Here is an 11605-nt window from a genome sequence, read left to right as displayed (position 1 = left end):
CAATGCTCCCTGGAAGAGCTCTCAGATTCTCTGGAACCGGTCTAGAAGTTCCAAAGAAGGCTAAACAAAGGGCACAATCGGCTAACGTGGAACAGCCTGCCTGTGAACCTGGCTTTCTGAATCGACTGACAGTTTTAAAATAAATCTTAAGACACCTTTTTAGCATTGCCTTTACCTAGGTGATATCATTTTTTTGTGCATTCTTAATTTAAAATTCCCCCCCCCCCCCCCCCCCCCTGTATGAAATGTGCTATGTAAATAAAAAGTTTTGATTAATTGATTGATTGATTGATTGATTGATTGATTGATTGAGCCAGCCAACCAAGTCGATTAGTGTGATGACAGGAGTGCGGTAACAAGATTACTCGCCCCGTTTCTGTTTTCCTCCCAGAATGTTCCCCAATGAGGGGTGGGAGAGGCTGGACATCAGACGGCTGGACTTTGAATTTCTCTAACTATAAACTTTCATGACAGCAGACAGCCTAAGTACAAATATAATTTATGAAAAGCTACTACATTGAAGTCTGTTCACAGAAGTTGTTGAACTGGGCTACTAATATATAGGGCTATGGTCTATTTTTTTGGGAAATGAAAAGAATGAAATTCTTACGCCCTTACGCCACTAGATGGAGCAGTGAGACGGTAGTAGGTCTACTGGAAGAATGGTCCCGAGGATTTTGTTGGATCTAATTCCAGCCAGGACACACACCGTTCTGGGGCTGTTTGAGTTGAAGGCCTGCTTGTTGGAAAAGCAAACAGCCTGGTTACTTGGACGTCATATGATAAGGTTGGAACTTGGAGCAGACCCAGCAGCCCCACTTTGGGAAGGAGGCCCCATATCTCACCCTTTATCTACATAAGGGAGGCGTATCCGCTCCCCTCTCACTCCCTTTACATACCACTCTCTCACACCCATTTATATACATTAAATATAAGCGGCTCACGACGTCCCCACTCCCCTCCCCTCTACACGCTGCATGGGATTTCTGTGCATAGCGTTGGACATCGATTCGCATCGTCGTGCGCGCCAGAGCGAGCCGAGCCGAGGACGTCCTCACACACACCGCCGCTCGTCCCTTTCGGTCGGGTGGGAATAACGCACGCAGCGCTCCGGGACGCGTGCTTGTCTGTCGGCTTGAGCGCAGCAGGAGCTTGCCCACCACGAACGATCCAAACGGGCGTGAACGAACGAACGGCATCACCTCGGCGGCCAGCAGCAGCAGGGGTGCACTGCCATCCAACAGAACAGACCAGAGAGGACGGAAGGGGTGGTGGGTGGATCACTGTAGTGTGAACTGACGCGAAGAAATAAACAACTGTGACCGCTGAGAGCGAGCGCTGCGTACAGGACGCCTGTGAAGGGATCTTCGTCTGAGTAAGTCCTGGTTTACAGTGTCTGCTGATTTACGGTGTGTCTGCGTGCCTGGTGTATCTGCTCTGCTTGCTTTGGAGTGCCCGGTCATCCGTGTGTTATTGTGCGCGTTGACCTGGTTTCGGTGATTTGTGTGCTGCAACCAGCCTCCAGTAGAGCCTACAGCAGCATCCTCTCTCACTTCGCCTGGGCTGGGATGATGTTGGGATGGATGGCGACAACAACAATCATTCTCGTTTGGCATTTGACAGTTATAGGCCTGCAACATTTGTGTATTAAATTCCTCCTCCGTAAATGAAAACAGTCGCACTCGCAGTATATAGATGTACATTGTTGGGTTAATTTGCGAACACACGGGGCGCAACATCATTAACAGGGTATCAGTGATGGCAAGAGAATAACACCTACATGTTTGGCTTACAATAACAAAGTCAGCCGCTCATTGTGTGTTAAATTATACAGCCCAATTATAGGCCTATGTTTCCATTGTTCGATCAGGTAAACATAATTCATGCCTGCAGGAGGCCTCTACTGTACTCTAAATAGCCTTTATTGCCTCGTCTCGCCCGACAGGTGTAACACAACGACATGTTTACGCGAGTGTCTTTGATGATCCATCATGTACTATCGATCTGTTGTTCGGGATGAGAGGCAGCCTGGCCGTGTTTTTCTTTTTTTCCGACGGTAGATTTACAGTGGCGCCAGCCGTCGAAGAGATGCGGCTGGGCTTGGTCGAGAGATGCGGCTTCGCTTTCTGCTATGAAAGTGATGAGTGCTATAGTGTGCGATGTTATTATGGTGTGTTGTGATTGTGATGTAAGGATCTGTTCCAACATGGCGCACATGATGAGCTAATAAACGGTGCCAAGGCCATTACATATTACCTACGTTGGCTACGTATGACTGGAATTTCACTTTGGACTGACTGAAAGAGTATCGGTTATTCTAACCAAGGTATTTGGCGTTGGAAATGCTTCAGCGAATAGATCACTTCAAACCCCGAGCTAGAGTATACAATGGCGTTAGTGTTACTGGTGGTGTCATTTGTTCCCCTGCCCTGCATCATTCCTCAGAATATGAACTGGACCTATATACACAGTGTGCAATGTATGTGTCATCTGTCATCTCCTGGAAAGAATAGACAGTTGTATTCCTGTAGCCTACAGGTGTAACTGATTATGTTCCATATACAAATATACCAACAGGACCAAACCGAACAAACCCATTGCTGCTCTAATTTCCTACCTTTGATCACAGCAGGTGTGTGTGTGTGTGTGTGTGTGTGTGTGTGTATTCAATGAGCATTCAATTGTCCATATTTGTTTGTTCCTGGATCCATTGTTTTATAGCATTCTCCTGGGTGTCTGTCCTGTGAACTGTGAGGCTGGCTGTTGTGTGCAACATCTTTGTTGACAAGGCCACTGTATTGCATGACAATAGTGTGGTTCGTAAACACAACACACCCATCATTTCTCATACCAGAGACATGGTATGAGACATCAAAGCCACCGAGTCCACCACCCAAAGGATATTTTCTTCAACAACACTCTGGAGCTGCTGGATGCCTAATTGTGTTATTGTAGCTAATCAAGTGGCCTGTGTGAGACCTCCGTTGCTAACAGAGCCTTCACTCACATCATCCATGCAAGTATCTGTTCTGCTGTGATTTACTTTGAGTTAATAGGGGGAGTTAAACAAGTTGAACCACTGATGACTTGGTTGAATTCTTACAGACTTACAGAACTATCTGGCATAGAGTCATGATGACAGCATTTCTTGAACTGCTGCCAGATAGAATAGAAAATAGCATTTTATCCAAAAATAGTTTTTAGTTCTTTAGTTCAACCTTATTTCTAGTGGGTCCACAGGTGATGTAAACATATGTATTGATGAGCAAGGTTTCCAATCCATGACAGAGAAAGGCAAGACCATCTACTAAGTTACGCAATAAAAAAAGGACCTGTAAGGGTCTGTATTTACACTTAATATTTCAGTGTAGTCTTCAGTGCATGTAGTGTACGCCATTATCCCCACCTGTAGTCAGCTGTAAATTCTGAAAGCAAACAAAACTAAATTGTGTATGGCTCAGTGAGATTCAGTGTGCTAGCAATTGTTTAGCCTTTGTTTTGAGGGTATGTGTAAAAGTTGCAGCCTCAGCGATGGGCCTCAACCACGTGGCCTTAGTAGATGGTCTACATCCGCTCTGTTGCTGCGTTCTGTCAGCTACAGTCACTGCAGAGCTGACAGCACTCCTCTTCGGGGACAGCCGCGAGTGTGTGTGTGTGTGTGTGTGTGTGTGGTGTCATGTGATGATGACTAGTCTCACACGCTTTGGCACTCACCAATACCTGTCGTGCCCTTGAGCAATGCTTTTATTTCCAAACTGCTGCTCTGGTGAGTGGCCAAAAGAAGATGACTGTGGTTGTATTGTGCCTCTTCCTATAGACTGTACCTAACAGTGTTATGCTTAATGTATTCTCTGTCATACCCTTACATTAGGCATTACCGTGTAGCAGAACATTACAGCATGCCATAGCATGCATGCTATGGTATGTCAGGTAGACATAGAATCCTGTCTGTCAAGTTGCGCCACTTGTGTGACTGACAACACAGTAACAGTTTTTCTTTAACATTTTTGGTTAACTTAGTACAATAACATGCATGACACATCAAATGTACTATTACGTTTGACGTGTTACAAACCAACTTAGCTCATCATTTCGTCCCGCCCCCTTATCAGCGCAGCTGCCAGCTAATAGCACTGACTCAGTGCAATATGGACTGCTTTTCTCCAAAAGAAATGAACCACTTCTGCTGAGTAATTGCTTGTTTTTGGTAGCAGGTATCTCATGTGTTTGCCTCACTGCCCAGGGCGAGTAAGCACAGAGGGATAGATGGGCTTAACTGGTGATGTCCCTGCTTGACCCTGCTTGTCATTAGACACATAAATGTATTAATGCAGTCATTATAAAATCTGATTAGCCAGCAGCTATGCATGGAAAAAAACATGACGTGCATTACCTAACCACTTACTGCTTTGGGCTGAAAGCTGATATTGTTTGGCACGATGGTGGGGGGAGGTGACAGCCTGTGTAGTAACTTTCAGTTGTAACTATTTCTCTCCATCTTTCCCTCTTAAAGACACTCTTCTCTTCTGCCTTGATGCTCTTTCCGCCCGCAACTCCCCCCCCCCCCCCCCCTTCAGACTTTCGCTGGCTTTATAATGCCAGATAAAAAGAGGATTTGTTTCTTCACTGTCAGTAGATTGTCGGATTTTCCTTCGATTAAATATGCCATTTTTAGTCTCTAAGCTGTTTTAATCTCAGAAAGGAAAAATATACACAGCACAGCAGTGTCTGTGTGCGCCTCTGTAGCCTGTACCCCGTGACAAAGATACACATGGTTGGTTTGTGTGTGTGTGTGTGTGTGTGTGTGTGCCTCTGTAACCCTCCTAAGAGACAAAGTACATGTACAGAAGGAGAGATTTTGAGAGCCACAGTCACCTCTCTGAGTCATTTAACTACAAAATGCTTCTTAAGTAACACACGCGAGCACATACACACACACACACACACACACACACACACACACACACACACACACACACACACACACACACACACACACACACACACACACACACTCATATGATCATCATCAGGCTAGTTGCAGAGAAATCGTATCAAAAGAGCTATTGATAAGCAGAAGAGAGATCCATCCATCTCAGTCTGTGCCCTGTGGATAACCTCACATCACAAACACACTTCTATCTAGAGTGAGACGAAAAATATTTGACATCGATCGCAATCTCTTCTGGGATGAGTGGGATCTAACAATCCCAGAAGTAATGGGAAGATATTGGACAAACACAGCCTACATATACTTAGAGTAAACAATTCCTGAACCTCCTGAGAGTCCTAAGTGGGTAACTGGGGGGCTGCCATAAGGGAAGGTACCTACCTACATGTATGTAATTGGCCTAATGGTTCCTGTGTTAACACTGAAAGCCTGGTGCAATAATGCAAGGCCATAGGCCGCTTCCTATATCCGGACATACAGCTTGCTGACTGACAATTGAGAGGGGGGAGAGAGAGAGGCCACAGAAGACTGTTCAGTGTGTAAATATACTCCATGTAAACATCAAAGTGATGCTGTTCATTAGTCATCATGTCGATGCTAATGCAGTTAGTGTTTTTGCCGAAAGTTTCACATAGAGGTGAATTTCAGCCCTGAGCTGAGCCCTTCTGATGACTAATTCCTGTTCAGCAGCACTAATTTAATTATCAGGTTCAAGAAATACATAAAACAACAATAATAATTCAAATTAAAATGGCCCACATTTTGATGTAGACCTACTGGAGATTCAGATCTTCCATAATAGAATACTGCCGTTAGATCACATTCAAATTGTGGCAAGTGAGAACAAATGTACTTTGAAGATATAGAGATGCTCCTTGTTTATGTTGTAGACTTACAGCTGCATTCGTACATTTCTCTGGACAAAAGTGTCAGCGAAATACAAAAACGATGCAAAATACTGGACATTGACTACACAGTCAAATTGACATGTTAATCTATTTGAAGTTTGGAACTCACTATTACATAATCTAGCCTTCTGACAGTGAAATGATGGAGATGATGATGTGGTTCTCATTCAACCTCCTGTCAGGGGTGTCCCTCAGTAATTCAACATCTCTCTGCTGTCTCACTGAGGCCTCATTCACACGTAGTCACGTACCAAACACCAATCAAGCAATGTTTGGTCGTTTTTTTGGGCCACCATAATGCTTTTCCAATGGGAGTCACATTTTGATCAAACATTTGTGTTTGATTGCTGATTGCTGATTGCTCCCCCCTCATCAAACAAAAATGTTTGGTCAAACCATGTGACTCCCATTGAAAATGAATTGGAGCAGCAATCAAACAGCAATCAGACATTGCACACGGACCGAACATTTGTTGTGTAGGTGTGTACGAAGCCTGACAGAGCTGTTATAAGACCACGCTGTGACCCCTGTCACACTAACAATGTGACCTCAGCAGACTTCCTTGGGTTTTTATTGGCCTCGTGCTGCTGTTTATGTTGGGCAGGGTCTGTATTGCGCCAGGCCTCGCAGCACTGAGGGATCCAGCCCTCTGTATGGGAGTGGTAATCAGGGACTGTGTGTGTGTGTGTGTGTGTGTGTGTGTGTGTGTGTGTGTGTGCCGTGTGTGCGTGCGTGCGTATGTGCGTGTTAAGACATCACAATATTTCAGTCCTTCTTCAACTGTTAACTGGATTCAAATAAAGCGATCACATTTAAAGCATAGGCTAATGTGTACGTGTGAGTGTATGTGTGGTGGTGTTAATGTTTCTGTTACAAGGTGCCATGGGTGTGGGTAGCCTAGGGGAGTAGCAGGGAGGTGTGCCATCTTGGCCCTGGGGAAGGAAGAGTCCTCTCTGCTCTCCTAGCAGAGAGGACTCAGGAGAGAGGTGAGAGAAGAGCCACTCCACGGCTGTGAGACTGACAGGGATACGAGATTAGTTTCCTCCTCTCCGTCTTATAATGCCTGGCCTGGGTTATTAGGCTCAAGATAGACAGTTATTTTCACAGTCCTCTTTCCATCTGAAGAGGAAAGATTCTTATGCCAAACTCTCTCTCTGTGTGTGTGTGTGTGTGTGTGTGTGTGTGTGTGTGTGCGTACGTGTGTGAGATAGAATGTGTGTATGTGTGTGCGTGCGTGCGTGCGTGTGTGTGTGTGTGTGTGTGTGTGTGTGTGTGTGTGTGTGTGTGTTATGGCATTTCTGTTCATTACATAGAAAAGCAGAGCCAGCAATTAATTATATGGCAAACAAACACAGACACACACGCTGAATGAATGGATCAAACTGTATCAATATGCTGCTGTATTGTGTCCTAGATTTACTGATTCAGATTTTTGGGGTGATGCCACCTATGGTATAATGGCTCCTAAATTCTCCTCAGATGACAGACAGAAAGACCACTTCTGTAAAGGCAGACACACAGTGTGACTCGGATAAGGCCCCTGAGTCTGCGCTTCAACTCTGTACCAATAAATACATATTTTCTGGTGCACTTTTCACTGTCAGATTAGGTGATCAGGTGTGACCTTTGCATTGCCAGAACAATTGCACTTTTTCTTCTGAAGATGAGAAGTGTTGTTGTAGTTGCTATACCGCCGTCACCTGATTTGTTTTGCTATGCTCAGTTGGGCTGATCAGTTGCTGTAGAACTGTGGAGGAAGAAGCATTTAAACAGAACAGCATCCACTGTTGGAGCCAATACCAATGGCATTCCTTTGAGTAGTAAGGCAGTTCTGTGGGGTTACAGCTACTGTAAACCTTCATCACTGAATAACAGGTAAACATTTACCTGGCTCCAGCCTCTGAGGTGTTGGTCAAGATCATACACAATTTTAATGTTGCGCTAGCCTCTCACACTGTTGTCCAGTGCGTTTTCTTGGTTGGAATTTGAACCAATCAATTCCTTTGAATGCAATGAAGGTAGTAAACCGCACAAGACAGTTAAAAACAATAATAGCAGCGGTAATGTTATCGGATAATATTAATGTTGATATTGAAGCTATTAGATTTACAGGAATAATTAAGTAATACAAATGTTAAGTTCACCCTTGCTGTCAGGCTATTCAAATGTCCGTACAGTCTACTGAAAATGGAAATGACACCAAATGCAGCTAATTTCTGTGACTACTGATTAGCTAGTAATCCAGTAATCCAACGGCCATCTCGGAAAAGCGCTGCAATGGGAGAAGTTTCACACTGGACTAAAATAGTGAAGTGGGCTGTTATAGCGCCGCCATGAGGCTGATTATTATTTATTTTTGAGTAGCCCAGTCACGAAAAAACGTGACTGTTTGATGATTCCATGTGTCATTTGGAGCGCTGAAAAACGTAGAGTGTATCTCAAATGTATCCGTAAGCGCATCCTGCTACAGGTGTCATGCATCGCTTTGTAGATTCATGTTGCTGGCTTCCATTGAAAAGGACCTGTTTCTTTGTCGCCAAGCATTTAGGCCATCAGTGCAATAGCATTTGCAGTTCATGCAGTGAGTGCATCATGGGTAAAGGTACTGTCAGAGTGAGAAGAGCCTAAGAACGGTGCTATTAGAAGACAGGATCCTGCCTTCTGATGCTCTAGCGGCTAGAGACTGGCTAGAGTCTAGCCAGTCAGCTAATGTGTTCCGGGAAATGCTATGGCAGCAGTGTGCCCAGAGGGAATAGGAATTGGGAGACACTCATTAGTCAGTTTCTCTGACCTCGCAATGCTTGCAATGTACTTGCCTCAAAACAACTCTGGATTGGTCTGCTGCCTGTTTGTTTTGCCAGCCTGTAGGCCTACTTTATAAAGCCTTCATACTCTGTTGCACGACGGGATTCACAAAACAGGTGTTTCTGAATATGTTTGAAAAAAATATTAATTATATAATTAATAACAACCAGGGTAACAATTCTCCTGTGCACTGATAGCCTGGTGTAATTACTTCATTGCTGTGTCCTCGTTATCTCCCAGACCCGGATGGATGTAGACAGCGGCTACAATCACAACGTTAAAGTCAAATGGGAGATAAAAAGTTTGGCAGACTATCATCAAAGATCCAGGGTCTGGTGAGCATAGGCTGTCCAGGATTTCCACATCACAAAAGTTATTATTATTATAATAATATTGATGGGATGGTATCTCCATCCCTGATGATGTCACATGCTCCATCCTGATGATGTCACGTGATGTCACATGCTCCATCCTGATGATGTCACGTGATGTCACATGCTCCATCCTGATGATGTCACGTGATGTCACATGCTCCATCCTGATGATGTCCCATGATGTCACATGCTCCATCCTGATGATGTCACGTGACATCACATGCTCCATCCTGATGATGTCACGTGATGTCACATGCTCCATCCTGATGATGTCCCATGATGTCACATGCTCCATCCTGATGATGTCACGTGATGTCACATGCTCCATCCTGATGATGTCACGTGATGTCACATGCTCCATCCTGATGATGTCACGTGATGTCACATGCTCCATCCTGATGATGTCACGTGATGTCACGTGCTCCATCCTGATGATGTCACGTGCTCCATCCTGATGATGTCACGTGATGTCACATGCTCCATCCTGATGATGTCACGTGATGTCACATGCTCCATCCTGATGATGTCACGTGATGGATGTCACGTGCTCCATCCTGATGATGTCACGTGATGGATGTCACATGCTCCATCCTGATGATGTCACGTGATGGATGTCACGTGCTTTCTCACCACGACCAACCAACCAACCAACCAACACCACACACTGACGGGAAATGCATGCTATTCCATAGTTGATAACTGCGAACTTCGGTCGCATTACACAAATCAAAACTTGATTTATGAGGGGCGCAAGCCCCTCCAACGTCTGACATGACGTCACAAGGAAGCCAAGTCTATGGACTTTTAATGTTTGTCTTATTCATTCTCCCCCAAAAACCAGCAGGCTCCACTAAAAGTCTGCAAATCAGTCATGTGGCAGCCAAGTCTACTTGAAGGTGACTTCATCATCATGCATGATCATCATGATAAAAGTGGCTTTTGAGGGGCTCTATGCCCAGCCTTGCCTTTGATTGGCTGTGCACGGAATGTGATGTATGATGATGTATGATGATAAGAGCGCCTCTCACTTCACACCAGTGTAATTTTTAAATTAACAATTGATTACATTTTATTCCAATTATCAGTCTGAAACAATCTTCACACAATCTGGCAAATGTTTTTTGAGGGGTGCTAGCCCCTCCAATGTCACCACAATACCGATATTGAGGTCAAGATTTTTTAAATATATGATTATGTCCATATTGCGAAGCCGTAGTTATTAAACAACTTTCCAGTTTTGTTAGCTTCACAAAAAAGTGACAAGACGAGCCATTGTGAGCCAACAAGAATGCACATCAGGCAAACACTGGTGACGCAGGATGTAAGGTACTTCCCCAGGTGAAAGACTTTGTTTTCAAGGAGTCGAAAATCTGTTATTTTTGGCATTGTTTGTCTGCCTGCCTACCTTGTTGAATCTCTGTAAGTCAAAAACTGCCTCTCTGCCTCTGTATCGGACTGACTGTCCACCTTTTGCCTGTTTGTTTAGCTGTCCCTTTTGTCACTACTGTGTCTGTCCATCCATGTGACTACATATACTCTCAGGACAGTTTGACTTTTACAGTAAATGTCTCACTGTTGGTCAGTTTGATGGTCTGTTCCAACTTGTCTCAACTTTCCATTCTAGGACTGTCTGTCTGCCCTCCTGTCTTCCTTCATTCTAAATGTAACACACCAAACAAACACACACACACACACACACACACACACACACTCGCCAAATAGCTACATTTACCAACAGTATAATCAGCTAGACTTTTCAGATTAGATTTTTGTTAATAATTAAAAATAATTGTTAATAAAAAGACAAGAGAAGCTGAGCATAGAGCGTGGAGAGACAGAACACATCTGGAGACATTGCAGGTGAAACCTAATGAAAGCTCATGAAATGTAGACGACAAGATCGACACCCTAGTCATACTGACGGCCTAGCCTGATTGGCTGCCACACACGCTGCCTAAGCCAATGGGAGTGTAGTATGATTGCCTGCCTCCTAAGCTATGCCACACGCACCGAAAGGGCTGATTTCTGCACCGCAGCCAGCGAGCAAGCTGTACAACCGCAGCGACACAACGGAACACAACGGAGACAGTGCTTCTTTCACCTGACAAATATCACTATGTAATCATTTCTTGTTTTTAACCAGATATCTCTGTGTGTGTGTGTGTGTGTGTGTGTGTGTGTGTGTGTGTGTGTGTGTGTGTGTGTGCGCGGGCGCATGCGCGTGTGTGTGACTGTGTGTGCACGTGGACATTTTAACCTATTCCTGCAGGGTCATTTGGCAAAAGATGGCATTATTAGTGTATGCAATCGGTGGGCACCTTGTGTATGTTCTTTATCAGTGTGCAGACAGTGACTAATGTATTTGGACACAGACAGACTACACTCACTATAGCACTAGATCTAGGGTACATATTGTTTGTTATGTTGCTGGAGGAGCAAAGAAGGAGGAGTGAGAAGAAGGGGGGGATCAGATGATTGTGGTTTAGATTTCTCCAAAGGGTCTCCATGTGATGCTGATGTGGCTTTGGTGCGATGGCAGTGGTGTGTGTGTGTGTGTGTGTGTGTGT

At 44.5% G+C, this 11605-nt stretch overlaps 1 protein-coding gene across 1 annotated transcript in view; it reads left to right on the top strand.

Annotated features, from left to right (window-relative positions):
- Positions 1-790: 790 nt before the first annotated feature.
- palm1b (paralemmin 1b) overlaps positions 791-11605 on the top strand; it is a 26492-nt gene continuing 15677 nt past the window's right edge. The window contains exon 1 of the mRNA XM_080783921.1: positions 791-1375. The gene's annotated coding sequence lies outside the window, so the exon portion shown is untranslated. The remainder of the gene's footprint in view (positions 1376-11605) is intronic.

Source organism: Protomyctophum bolini (assembly GCF_963924005.1).
Source record: "Protomyctophum bolini genome assembly, chromosome: 15".
NCBI lineage: Eukaryota > Metazoa > Chordata > Actinopteri > Myctophiformes > Myctophidae > Protomyctophum > Protomyctophum bolini.
Note: the sequence above shows the minus strand (reverse complement) of the source record. Positions and strands in the feature narration are given on the sequence as shown.